Source organism: Papaver somniferum, chromosome 8 (assembly GCF_003573695.1).
Source record: "Papaver somniferum cultivar HN1 chromosome 8, ASM357369v1, whole genome shotgun sequence".
Classification (NCBI taxonomy): Eukaryota; Viridiplantae; Streptophyta; class Magnoliopsida; order Ranunculales; family Papaveraceae; genus Papaver; species Papaver somniferum.
The window spans coordinates 92,606,604-92,618,901 of NC_039365.1; positions in this window are offsets into that span (position 1 = coordinate 92,606,604).

Consider the following 12,298-nt stretch of genomic DNA (forward strand, 5'->3'; position numbering starts at 1 on the left):
CTATGAACTTTAACTAAATATTAATGGATTTATAATCTTTTCGCAGGTCTCCTGACATATAATTTGTGGGGTACCCAGTGGTGTAATTCAGAATGCATTGTGTTTATGAAAATAGAACAGTGGTGATACAAGCAGTGGTGCTAACCATCTTCGTAGCTATGATGGTCCATATTAGTAGATCAAAAATAGATAACCTTTTTATCAAAACCTGTAACTATGATGGTCATAGCTATGATGGTCCTAGCGAATATTCATCATCATAATGCAAAACTCATAATAGATATCATCATCATCAAGAACTCCGATCCAGATGCTATCCCAATTTGAAAAATTAATTTTTGTACCTCCTAAACTTCAGCACATTACTAGTCGTGAAAGCAGCCATACATTCTGTCACATGCAAAATTATGTGTTCACCAATTATTCTAAGTATTATTATATCTTTCCTGTTCAACAATAATTTAAAGATACTATCCTTGATTTATGGAATGGTAACAACAGACTTAAGGAAATCCAGTCGATGATATATATATATGTGTGTGTGTTAGAGCATTGCTTGGTCGAACTCGCATGCGTTGCTATCTCAAGCATGTTTGTCAATGTTAGTGATCAAAATTATAAGTCTTGATTTCTAGCCTATTTAGATGTCTCAGACTAGGACATAAATTGTATAGTTCAGCTTTATATTTCACGGCGTTCATCATTTGAAGACGAAGAACTACTAAGGGGAGCTTGTGGAACTTCATCGACAAAAGGTATGTGGATACTGAAACTCATCTATCACTTGGAAAGTCTATTTCTACTCTATCTCCTATATTGAGACATAAGTCGTGTTACGATTTAGTTTTCTACTATACACATTTGAGATTTCGAGCTGAGCTTAACTCACTTACATATTTATCGGAATATGTGTTGGCAAGCTTTCGCTTCGACCAAGTTCATCTTACATTCTCGAAGAAAGTCAGAATATGATCGTATGAAAATTGCCGAGTAACATCTTACATGGTTTGTGTGATACAATCATTTTGGTGAAGACTTGGAATGTTTCATTATGATAATCTTAATAACTTGACAATCGCTTTGATGCTAATAGTATTGTGAAAACGACTATTGTCATCCTCTAAGAAAGTTTCAATCATTGAAATAAAAAGTTTAGAATCAAGTAACCATGTTTGGATATAAACATAGTGTGCTAATCACATTAGTGGGCAAGTACAAAACCGGGAGCCTGAAGTATGCGTACTCATACGCATACTGCGGTTGCTGATATCTGGGCAAGTATGCGTACCCGTACGCATACTGGCGGAAAGTTCACCTCCGTGAAATTCTGCTGGAGTTTGGAAGAGTGTTGAAGTATGCGCACCCGTACGCGTACTGGCGTAACCAAACTCGGTCCGGCTACTTAAGTATGCGTACCCGTTTGTATACTTGAGTGAGTTACTTTCTAAAATCGGTTGTGTACATGAACTTAAACATTTATAAAATAAGGAGTGCAATCTTTGCAATCCGTGGCTATAATGTTCATGAATTGATTCAGGTGAATCAAACCGATTTTGTTTCAATTGTGTTCTTGTATACTTCTATGAGAATATAGCAATTGAACGGCTCTTTAACTAGTTTCATTTGAGTCATTTGAACTAGTTATGGTTAAGATGAATATGGTTGATATGAGAGTTAATCATATGGCTAACTTCGGTTAACTATTGATAAGCCAACATGGTGTACACGTTTGGGTACGGTTACATAAACCTAAATTAGGGTACATTTCATTTTTTTGTAACAAGCTAAGTTCGATCTAACGTTTGAAAGATATTAGCTTGGTTGAATCAGGTTTTTCATCTAACGGTGAATAATGAATGCTTTGTTACCAAGGTAACTTAGATTGCAAACCCTGATTTGAAAACTATATAAAGGAGAACTCTAGCAACTGGGAAACCTATTCCCCACACCTCCTGTGTGTTACTAGTTGCATCAACTAGAGTCGATTTTCCTTTAACCTTAGGTTTCTATCGAGACCCTGTAGGTTAACGACTTGAAAGACTTCATTGGGATTGTGAAGCCAGACCCAACTATTTCTCTTGTAGTTGCGTGTTCTGATCTTGCTCGATTCTATCGTTTGAGTATTATCTTCTCTAAGATTTGCTCGAGATTAATTTCTCCGACAGGCAAGATAATACGTGATCACAAACATCTTCGTCTCATTGTTTGTGATTCCACAATATCTAATTTCCCCATCATACGATTTAGATTATCATGAGGTGATTGATAATACTAGGCTGTTCTTCGGGAATATAAGACCGGTTTATCAATTGGTTCCTGTTCACCTTGATTTATCAAAAGACGGAACAAAAACTCTTGAGTATTTTTGTGGGAGACAGATTTATTCAATCTATAGACTTTTCTGTGTGAGACAGATTTGTTTATCAAGTCTTCGACTTTGGGTCGTAGCAACTCTTAGTTGTGGGTGAGATCAGCTAAGGGAATCTAGTGCGTAGTATCCTGCTGGGATCAGAGACCTAAGGAGTGTTATAGCATTGCTCGGTCGAACTCGCATGCGTTTCTATATCAACCATGTTTGTCAATGTTAGTGATCAAAACTATAAGTCTTGATTTCTAGCCTATTTATAGATGTCTCAGACTAGGACATAGATAGTGTAATTGAGCTTAGATCTCTCGGCGTTCATCATTTGAAGACGAAGAACTATTAAGAGGAGCTTGTGGAACTTCATCAACAAAAGGTATGTGGAGACTTAAACTCATCTATCACTTGGAAAGTTTATTTCTTCTCTATCTCTTATATTGAGACATAAGTCGTGTTACGATATAGTTTTCTATTATACACATTTGATATTTCGAGCTGAGTTTACCTCGCTTATATATTTCTAGAAATATGTGTTGGCAAGCTTTCACTTTAGCCATGTTCATCTTACATTCGTGACGAAAGTCCGAATAAGATCATATGAAAATTGCCGAGTTACATATAACATGGTTTGTGTTTACAATCATTTGATGTTGCCTTGGAATGTTTCATTATGAAAATTTCAATAACTTGAAAATCGCTTTGACGAAAAATAGTTTGTGAACAACAACTATATAACGTCCTCTAAGAAAGTTTCAATGATTGAAATTAAGAGTTGATGAGATAACCATCCTTAGATATAATCATATATAGTGTGTTCGCACATTAGTGTATAAATCCATAAACCGGGAACCAAATGTATGCATATGTGTATACAAAATTGGTGAAGGGGACAAGATAAATATGTGTACCCGTACACATACTGGTAGAAGTTTTCGAACCGAAAATAACTGATGGGTTTAGGAATTACAAACTCCTAAACTAGTCACCTTAAGTATGCATACCTGTACGCTTACTAGAAGGAATTTTCGAACCGAAAATATCTGCTGGGTTTGGGAATTATAAACTCCTAAACTGGTCACCTTAAGTATGCGTACCCGTACGCATACTGGCGGAAGTTTCCCAACCAAAAATTTCTGCTGAGTTTGGAAACTTTACAAACTCAAATCCGGTTGCTTAAGTACGTATACCCGTACGCATACTTAAGCTGGTTATTTTGTTAAATCGGTCAATTCATGAACTTAAACATTTAAATCTTAAGGAATGCAATCTTTGCAAACCATGGGTATAATGTTCATGATTGATTCAAGTCAATCAAACCGATTTGATTTTGATTGTATCTTCTATGCAATTGAACTACTCTTTAACTAGTTTCATTTGAGTCATTTGAACTAGTTATGGATAAGATGAATAAGGTTAATATGAGAGTAACCATGTGGATAACCTCGGTTAACTATTTGATGAGCCAACATGAGTGTACACGTTTGGGTACGGTTCATAAACCTAAATGAGGGTACATTTCATTTGTGTGTAAAAAGCTAAGTTCGATACAATGGTTGAAAGATATTAACTTGGTTGAATCAGGTTTTTCATCTAACAGTGATTATGGAATGCTTTTTTACCAAGATAACTTGGATTGCAAATCTTGATTTGAAAACTATATAAAGGAGAACTCTAACAACTGGGAAATCTAATCCCCACACCTCCTGTGTGATACTAGTTGTATAGATAGAATCGATTCTCCTTTAACCTTAGGTTTCTTCTCGAGACCCCGTAGCTTAACGACTTGAAGACTTCATTGGGATTGTGAAGCCAGACCGATAATACTTCTCTTGTAGTTGTGTGATCTGATCTTGTTGTTTCTATCGTATGAGTGCAATTATAAAATTGGCTTGAGATTTATTTTTCTGATAGGTAAGATAGAAAAGTAGTCACAAACAAACTTCGTCTCATCGTTTGTGATTCCACAATATCTAGTTTCGCCATCATATGATTTAGATTATTGTGAGGTGATTGATAACACTAGGCCGTTCTTCGGGAATATAAGTCTGGTTTATCAATTGGTTCTTGTTCACCTTGATTTATCAAAAAACGGAACAAAAACTCTTGGATATTTCTATGGTAGACAGATTTATTCATTCCTATAGACTTTTCTGCGTGAGACATATTTTTTTATCAAGTCTTCGGTTTTGGGTCGTAGCAACTCTTGATTGTGGGTGAGATCAGCTAAGGGAATCAAGTGCGTAGTATCCTACTGGGATCAGAGACGTAAGGAGCGCAATTGTACCTTGAATCAGTGTGAGATTGATTAGGGTAAACTGCAGTCCATTCCGAAGTTAATTGGTAGTAGGCTCGTGTATGTAGCGGCTTAATACAGTGTGGTGTTCAAAATGGACTAGGTCCCGGGGTTTTTCTGCATTTGGGTTTCCTCGTAACAAAATTCTGGTGTCTGTGTTATTTCTTTTCTGCATTATATTTTGTTATATAATTGAAATATCACAGGTTGTGTATTAGATCAATCAATTAGAATATCCAACTTTTGGTTGTTGATTTACATTGATTGACACTTGGATATTAGTCTTTGGTACCATCCAAGTTATCTCTTTGGGATTTAATCAAGACTCGCAGATTTCTATTTGCTTGAGTAAGAATTAAATCGAGAGATAGAGATATAATACTCTTTGATATACTTTTATCAAGATTGAGTCTGACTGTCTAGTCGATTCTCTAGAAAGTGTACTGGAGTAAGTCCTATCAGATTTCCAAATGAATTGTTGGGTGTAGTTGTTAGACCCCCGCATTTTCAGGAGCACAATTGTACCTTGAATCAGTGTGAGATTGATTAAGGTTCAACTACAGTCCAGTCCGAAGTTCATTGGTAGTAGGCTAGTGCCTATAGCGGCTTAATACAGTGTGGTATTCAATCTGGACTAGGTCCCGGGGTTTTTCTGCATTTGCGGTTCCTCGTTAACAAAATTTGGTGTCTGTGTTATTTCTTTTCCGCATTATATTTTATTATATAATTGAAATATCACGGGTTATGCGTTGAATCAATCAATTGGGAAATCCAACCTTTGGTTGTTGATTGAAATTGATTGATCCTTGAACATTGGTGTTAGGTACCGTTCAAGTTTACTCCTCCTGTATTCAATCAGGCTCGCAAATTTCTATTTGCTGATTGCGGATTGAATTAAGAGTTAGAGATATAAAACTCTTTGATATACTTTTCTCTAGATTGAGCCAGACTGTCTAGTTGTTTCTCTAGAAAGTATATTGGAGTAAGTACTCTTAGACTGCCAAAAGAATTGTTGGGTGTGGTTGTTAGGCCCCCATATTTTCAATTGGTATCAGAGCAGGCAAACACGACAATAATATCTATATAAATGCACCACCAGATCCAGAGATTTCTGAATTCTCTTCCATGAATGATTTGATTAAATATGTAGAAGAAATTCTATCTAAACCCCCACCAAGTTTAAAATCCCTTGAAGTGTTTTCAGGGATTGAAAAGAAACTAGAAATCTTATCTCTTGATGTTGAGTTTTACCTCCAGAAAGAACAAGAATCTCTTGATGAGCTAAACCTAGTCATGATGAATAATATTCATGTTGAGGTTGATATTGATTTACTAATCAGCGAGAGCAATGCTCATCCTCTGTGCAATCCAACTAGTTGTAGGAAACTAAACGGTTTACAAGAAGAGTTTAAGTCTAAGTCTTCCGACTGTACCACCACTAAGCATGAATCTATTCATTGGTCAATTCCTGATATATCTTACCAAGATAATTGTATTGTCCCTTCTTATGAAGAAATTAGGATGTCTTTTTTTATCAAAATAAGGTGCAAAATAAGAAATCAGAAAATTATTTGCAGGAACTGTTTCTTATAAGGTGAAAAATAAGAAATCAGAAAGAAAATTTTTCTTGTGCTCTCTGGAAGTTCCTTGAAAAATATATAACAACAGTTCATTGGGTTTCTCTCGATACTGTAAGATGTAAGAGTAGTTGGAAAGAAACTCTCTCTTGGTGCCATGGTGTGCATGATTTTGTAAATCATAGGGTATTGTATCGTTGAGATATGCTCCATACTTCCTGTTGCCTCCTACAATTATGCACAAGAAAAAACACGCCCCTTTTTCACACGTGCAGTTCATATACGATGAACTCGTGGGAATGGATCTTGTTCCAGTTCGAACACGTTCGGTTCATGTACCACCGCGTGTCTCTTAAAAGATAAGGTTTTTCTCCTCTTTCACTTCACCCCTCTTCTTCAGTTCGAGAACTCTAGAGAAAAACCAACAGTTCATGAACAAATCCCTCATTCCTTTATCGTTTCTTAAGCAATTTGCATGTTGTTTGCACCATTAGATTCAGAAAAAGTTTGTGCACGTTGGGTCGAAAACGGTGTCTATTTTCATCTTCGTTTTGCAGTTCCACCATTAGCAACTGTTCACGAACCAGGTAAGTTTCTCAACTCCTTCTTGAGAAATCTTCGTCATTAATGGAACATAGAAGAACTGGTCGTGTTGGGAGTTCAAGTGGTCAATCTAGGGATGATTTTTTCTATGATCCTAGTATCCGTGCTAGGTTTTTTATGCCTGCTGCTCCTGTTCTTTATTTGGAGTATAAGAATAAATAACCAATTTTTGAAAGATATTATGATGAGTCTGAAATTGAGGTACAAGGTTTATCTGATTTTTTCAAAAAACACTCTTGGGGTACTATACACAAGCCATTAGGAACTGCCTATGCTGAGATGACTGCACAATTTTATGCTAATATTCATGATCCAGACCCATCCAATTGCATTTTCAAGACTTTGGTAGGTGGTGTTACTTTCAATGTGGATCGTCATGTTATTGCTTACTTGATGGATTTAACTTATATTGGTAATGCTCGATTTCCTCCTCCTGAGAATGAAAGATTGACTCCACAAGTGATGTCAAATTGTCTCTTTGATAAAGATGTCTCTCGGAGAGATGGCAAGATTTTTGTTGGTGGTGCTTAATTATTCCTCAAAGTTGATGCAAAACTTATTGTGTCGAATATGATGCCTAACACTATTGACAACAATCTCTGGACTAGACATTGATTTCTTTGGACTTATTGTTAATCAGATGATAAGTATGAAACAGACTTCAAAGAAAACTCCAGGATTTCCTTGCCTCATCTCAAGGATTCGTAGTGATTTCAATATTACTCCCTTTGGAACTCAGGGTGGTGGTCCAAAGGTTCTGAGTAAGGCTAGCATCAACAAGATGAAGCAATATTTAACTAGTACCCTGGAAAGTTCTTCTGCAGCTGCAAACTCTGAACTTGTTCGTCTTCGAATTGAGGTGGACTGTAAGAAAGAGCAGTTGGAGTATGATGAAGCAGAAAATCCAAATTTAATCGAGAAGTTTTATAAAATTTCCAGAGATTATTATGGGAGGAGAGATTGATCCCCACTCTAGTGATTCTATTACTTACTTTATCTGTTAAAACTTCTTATGATTGATAATAATTGGTATTGTGAAGCCAGACCCAACTATTTCACTTGTAGTTGCGTGTTCTTATTTGCCTGTAACTATCGTTTGAGCACTATCTTCTCTAAGATTTTCTCAAGATTAATTTCTCCGATAGGCAAGATAAAACGTGATCACAAACATCTTCGTCTCATCGTTTTTAATTCCACAATATCTAGTTTCTCCATCATACGATTTAGATTATTGTGAGGTTATTGACAATACTAGGCTGTTCTTCGGGAATATTAGACCGGTTTATCAATTGGTTCCTGTTCACCTTGATTTATCAAAATACGGAACAAAAACTCTTGGGTATTTCTGTGGGATACAAATTTATTCAATCTATAGACTTTTGTGTGTGAGACAGATTTGTTTATCAAGTCTTCGACTTTAGGTCGTAGCAACTCTTAGTTGTGGATGAAATCAGTTAAGGGAATCAAGTGCGTAGTATCCTACTGGGATCAGAGATGTAAGGAGCATAATTGTACCTTGAATTAGTGTGAGATTGATTAGGTTTCAACTACAGTCCAGTCCGAAGTTCATTGGTAGTAGACTAGTGTCTGTAGCGGCTTAATATAGTTTGTTGTTCAATCTGGACTGGGTCCCAGGGTTTTTTTGCATTTGCGGTTTCCTCGTTAACAAAATTCTGGCCTCTGTATTATTTCTTTTCCGCATTATATTTTGTTATATAATTGAAATATCATAGGTTGTGCGTTGAATCGATCAATTGGGAAATCCAACCTTTGGTTGTTCATTGAAATTGATTGATCCTTGAACATTGGTCTTTGGTACCATTCAAGTTTACTGCTCTTGTATTCAATCAGGCTCCTAGATTTCTGTTTGCTGATTGCTAGTTGAATTAAGTGTTAGAGATATAAAACTCTTTGATATACTTTTCTCTAGATTGAGTCTGACTATCTAGTTGATTCTCTAGAAAGTATATTGGAGTAAGTCCTCTCATATTTCCAAACGAATTGTTGGGTATGGTTGTTAGACCCCCACATTTTCAATATATATACATATATATATATGTATATATATATATATATATATATATATATATAACTACCAATAAGCAAAACCCTAGTAGTTTTACATCCCCGTTTCTATATTGTTTACACATATATGAAAACATTACTTTGAACTTTTATTCTGAGACTTGTACCATGTCTTCAAACTCAAAAAACTGTATCAATCATCTATCAAGACAACTGAGGAATGCAACAATGGAAAACTCAGATACTAATAAAACGATTGAGGGTATGTCTCAAACTATCAATGAATATAAAAGTGTTAGAGCACTGCTCGGTCGAACTCGCAAGTGTTGCTATCTCAAGCTTGTTTGTCAATTTTAGTTGCCAAAACTATAAGTCTTGATTTCTAGTCTACTTATAACTAAGTCTCGGATTAGGATAGAAAGTGTAGTTGAGCATTAGACTTCACGACGTTCATCGATTGAAGACGAAGAACTACTAAGAGGAGCTTGTGGAACTTCATCAACAAAAGGTATGTGGAGACTTGAACTCATTTATCACTCAAAAATCTATCTACTCTATCTTCTATTTGAGACAAAAGTCACATAATTATATATACTTCGATTATACACATTTGGTGTTTCAAGATGAGTTTAACTCGCTTACATATTTCTCAAAATATGTGTTGGTAAGCTTTCGCTTTAACCAAGTTCATCTTATATTCTCGACGAAAGTCAAAAGACGATCATGTGAAAATCGCCTGGTAACATCTTATATGATTTGTGTGAGATAGTCATTTGATGTAGACTCGGAATATTTCGTGTTGATCATTCGATCACTTGAAAATTGCTTTGAAGCTAATAGTTTGTGTGAGACAACTATTGTCGTCTTCTTAGAATGTTTTAATGATTGAAATGGGAGTTTAGAACAATTAACCATGATTGGATATAGCACAGTATGCGTACTTGTATGCTAACTGCTGCAAGTTATTCCAAGTCCGGGAACCATAGTATGCATACCCGTATGCGTACTGGTTGGTTAGTTGAAAGTCTGAGAACTTAGTATGCATACCGGCGGTAAAGTTCAAGTCCGGGAATTCAAATGAGTTTGGAGGTATGCATACCCGTCCGCATACTGGCGAACCCAAATCAAGTATGTCCACTTAGGTATGCATACCCGTTTGCATACTTGAGTAGGTTATGTTCTAAAATCGGTTTGTTCATGAACTAATACATTTATATATTAAGGAATTGAATCTTTTGCAAACCCGTGGCTATAATGTTCATAAATTGATTCGAGTGAATCAAAACCGATTTTGCTTCAATTGTGTCTTGTATGTTTCTATGAGAATATAAACAATTCAACAACTCTAGAACTAGTTTCATTTGAGTCATTTGAACTAGTTACGGTTAAGATAAAAAAGGTTGATATGAAAGTATTCATATGGCTAACTTCGGTTAAATATTGTTGAGCCAACAAGGTGTACACGTTTAGGTACGGTTACCTATATCTAAATGAAGTCACTTTTCATTTGTGTGTAACAAGCTAAGTTCGATCCAATGGTTGAAAGATATTATCTTGAGTCTAATCAAGTTTTCATCTAACGGTGAATATTAAATGCTTTGTTACCAAGGTAACATTGATTGCAAAGTCTGAATTGAATACTATTTAAGGGAGAAATGTAGCAACTTGGAAACCTAATCCCCACACCTCCTTTGTGATACTAGTTGCGACTAGAGTCGGTTCTCCTTTAACCTTAGGTTTTTTTCAAAACCCTGTAGGTTAACGACTTGAAGACTTCATTGGGATTGTGAAGCCAGACCCAACGATTTTCTCTGTAGTTGCACGTTCTAATCTTGTTGTATTCTATCGTATTGAGTACTATCTTCTCTAAGATTTGCTTGAGATTTAATCTCCGATAGGCAAGATAAAAAGTAGTCACAAACATCTTTGTTTCATCGTTTGTGATTCCACAATATCTTGTTTCGCTACCATACGATTAAGATTATTGTGAGCTGATAGATATTACTAGGCTGTTCTGCGGGAATATAAGTCTGGTGTATCAATTGGTTTCTGTTCACCTTGATTTATCAAAATATGGAACAAAACTCGTAAGTATTTCTATGGGAGACAGATTTATCTATTCAATAGACTTTTCTGTGTGAGACAAATTGGTTTATCAAGTCTTCGACTTTGGGTCGTAGCAACTCTTAATTGTGGGTGAGATCAGCTAAGGGAATCAAGTGTGCAAATTCCTGCTGGGATTCAGAGGCGTAAGGAACGCGATTGTACCTTGATCAGTGTGATATTGGTTAGGGCTAATCTGCATTCCAGTCTGAAGTAAACTTGGAGTAGGCTAGTGTCTGTAGCGGCTTAATACAGTGTGGTGTTCAAATCTGGACTAGGTCCCGAGATTTTTATGCATTTACAGTTTCCTCGTTAACAAAATTTCTGGTGTCTGTGTTATTTCTTTTCCGCACTATATTTGTTTATATAATTGAAACATCACAGGTTGTGCGTAGTTCAATTAATTAGATAATCCAACCTTTGGTTGTTGATAAATTGATTGACACTTGAACATTGGTCTTTGGTACCGTTCGAGTTGTTTCACATAATAATCAGGCTCGCGGATTTCTATCTGTTTGATTTATTGATTACATTGTGAAACAGAGATACAACTCTTGGATATATTTCCATTGATTGAGTTTGATTGTCTAGTTGATTCTCTTGGAATTATATTGGAGTTTGTCCATACAGATTGCCTAAGCGAAATATTGGGTAAGGTTGTTAGACCCCCGATTTTTCAAAAAGGACATAGGGTATCTGTCAAACTATCAATGAAGTAGGGGATGAATGGTATTTTATCATGTTGGGAAAGCTTATGGCAAAATAAAAAATAAAAATGAAGATTATCCGAGGAGAAATTAATTCCCTTTGAAGAAGATACAGAAACAAAGAGATCTGTATTATGGGTCATAATCTCATGTTGGTAAAATTGAGCAGTGAAGAAGAACAAAATGAAGTTATAAATAATGTACCTTAATTGGGTCATTGGTGGCGGTCTCTTTGTTATCCAAAAAAGTACACCGAACATCCATTGAAGAATTATGTGTTTACTCATCAGGAATTCATTGTACATTTCAAATACCTACGTCTTGAGCATATGAACTTAGTTATTATGGATGCAACTATTATTTTTATGGGTAAGAAGGTATCTATAGAATCTAAAAATTGCATACCAAGATATGAAAACACAGTTAAAGCGAGAATTGAAGTTGATCTGGAAAAAAACCATTGTACTGTGGAGGATGGTGGAAAAAACTTTCTGGAGATGATGTATGGATCATATATCATTGAGAATTACATCCCAAGATTATTTGTGACAAATATTTTTCCATTAAAGGAGAGTTGTCTGCACATTACTTATCTTTTATATCTGGATAATCCAACTGTTGCAAAGTA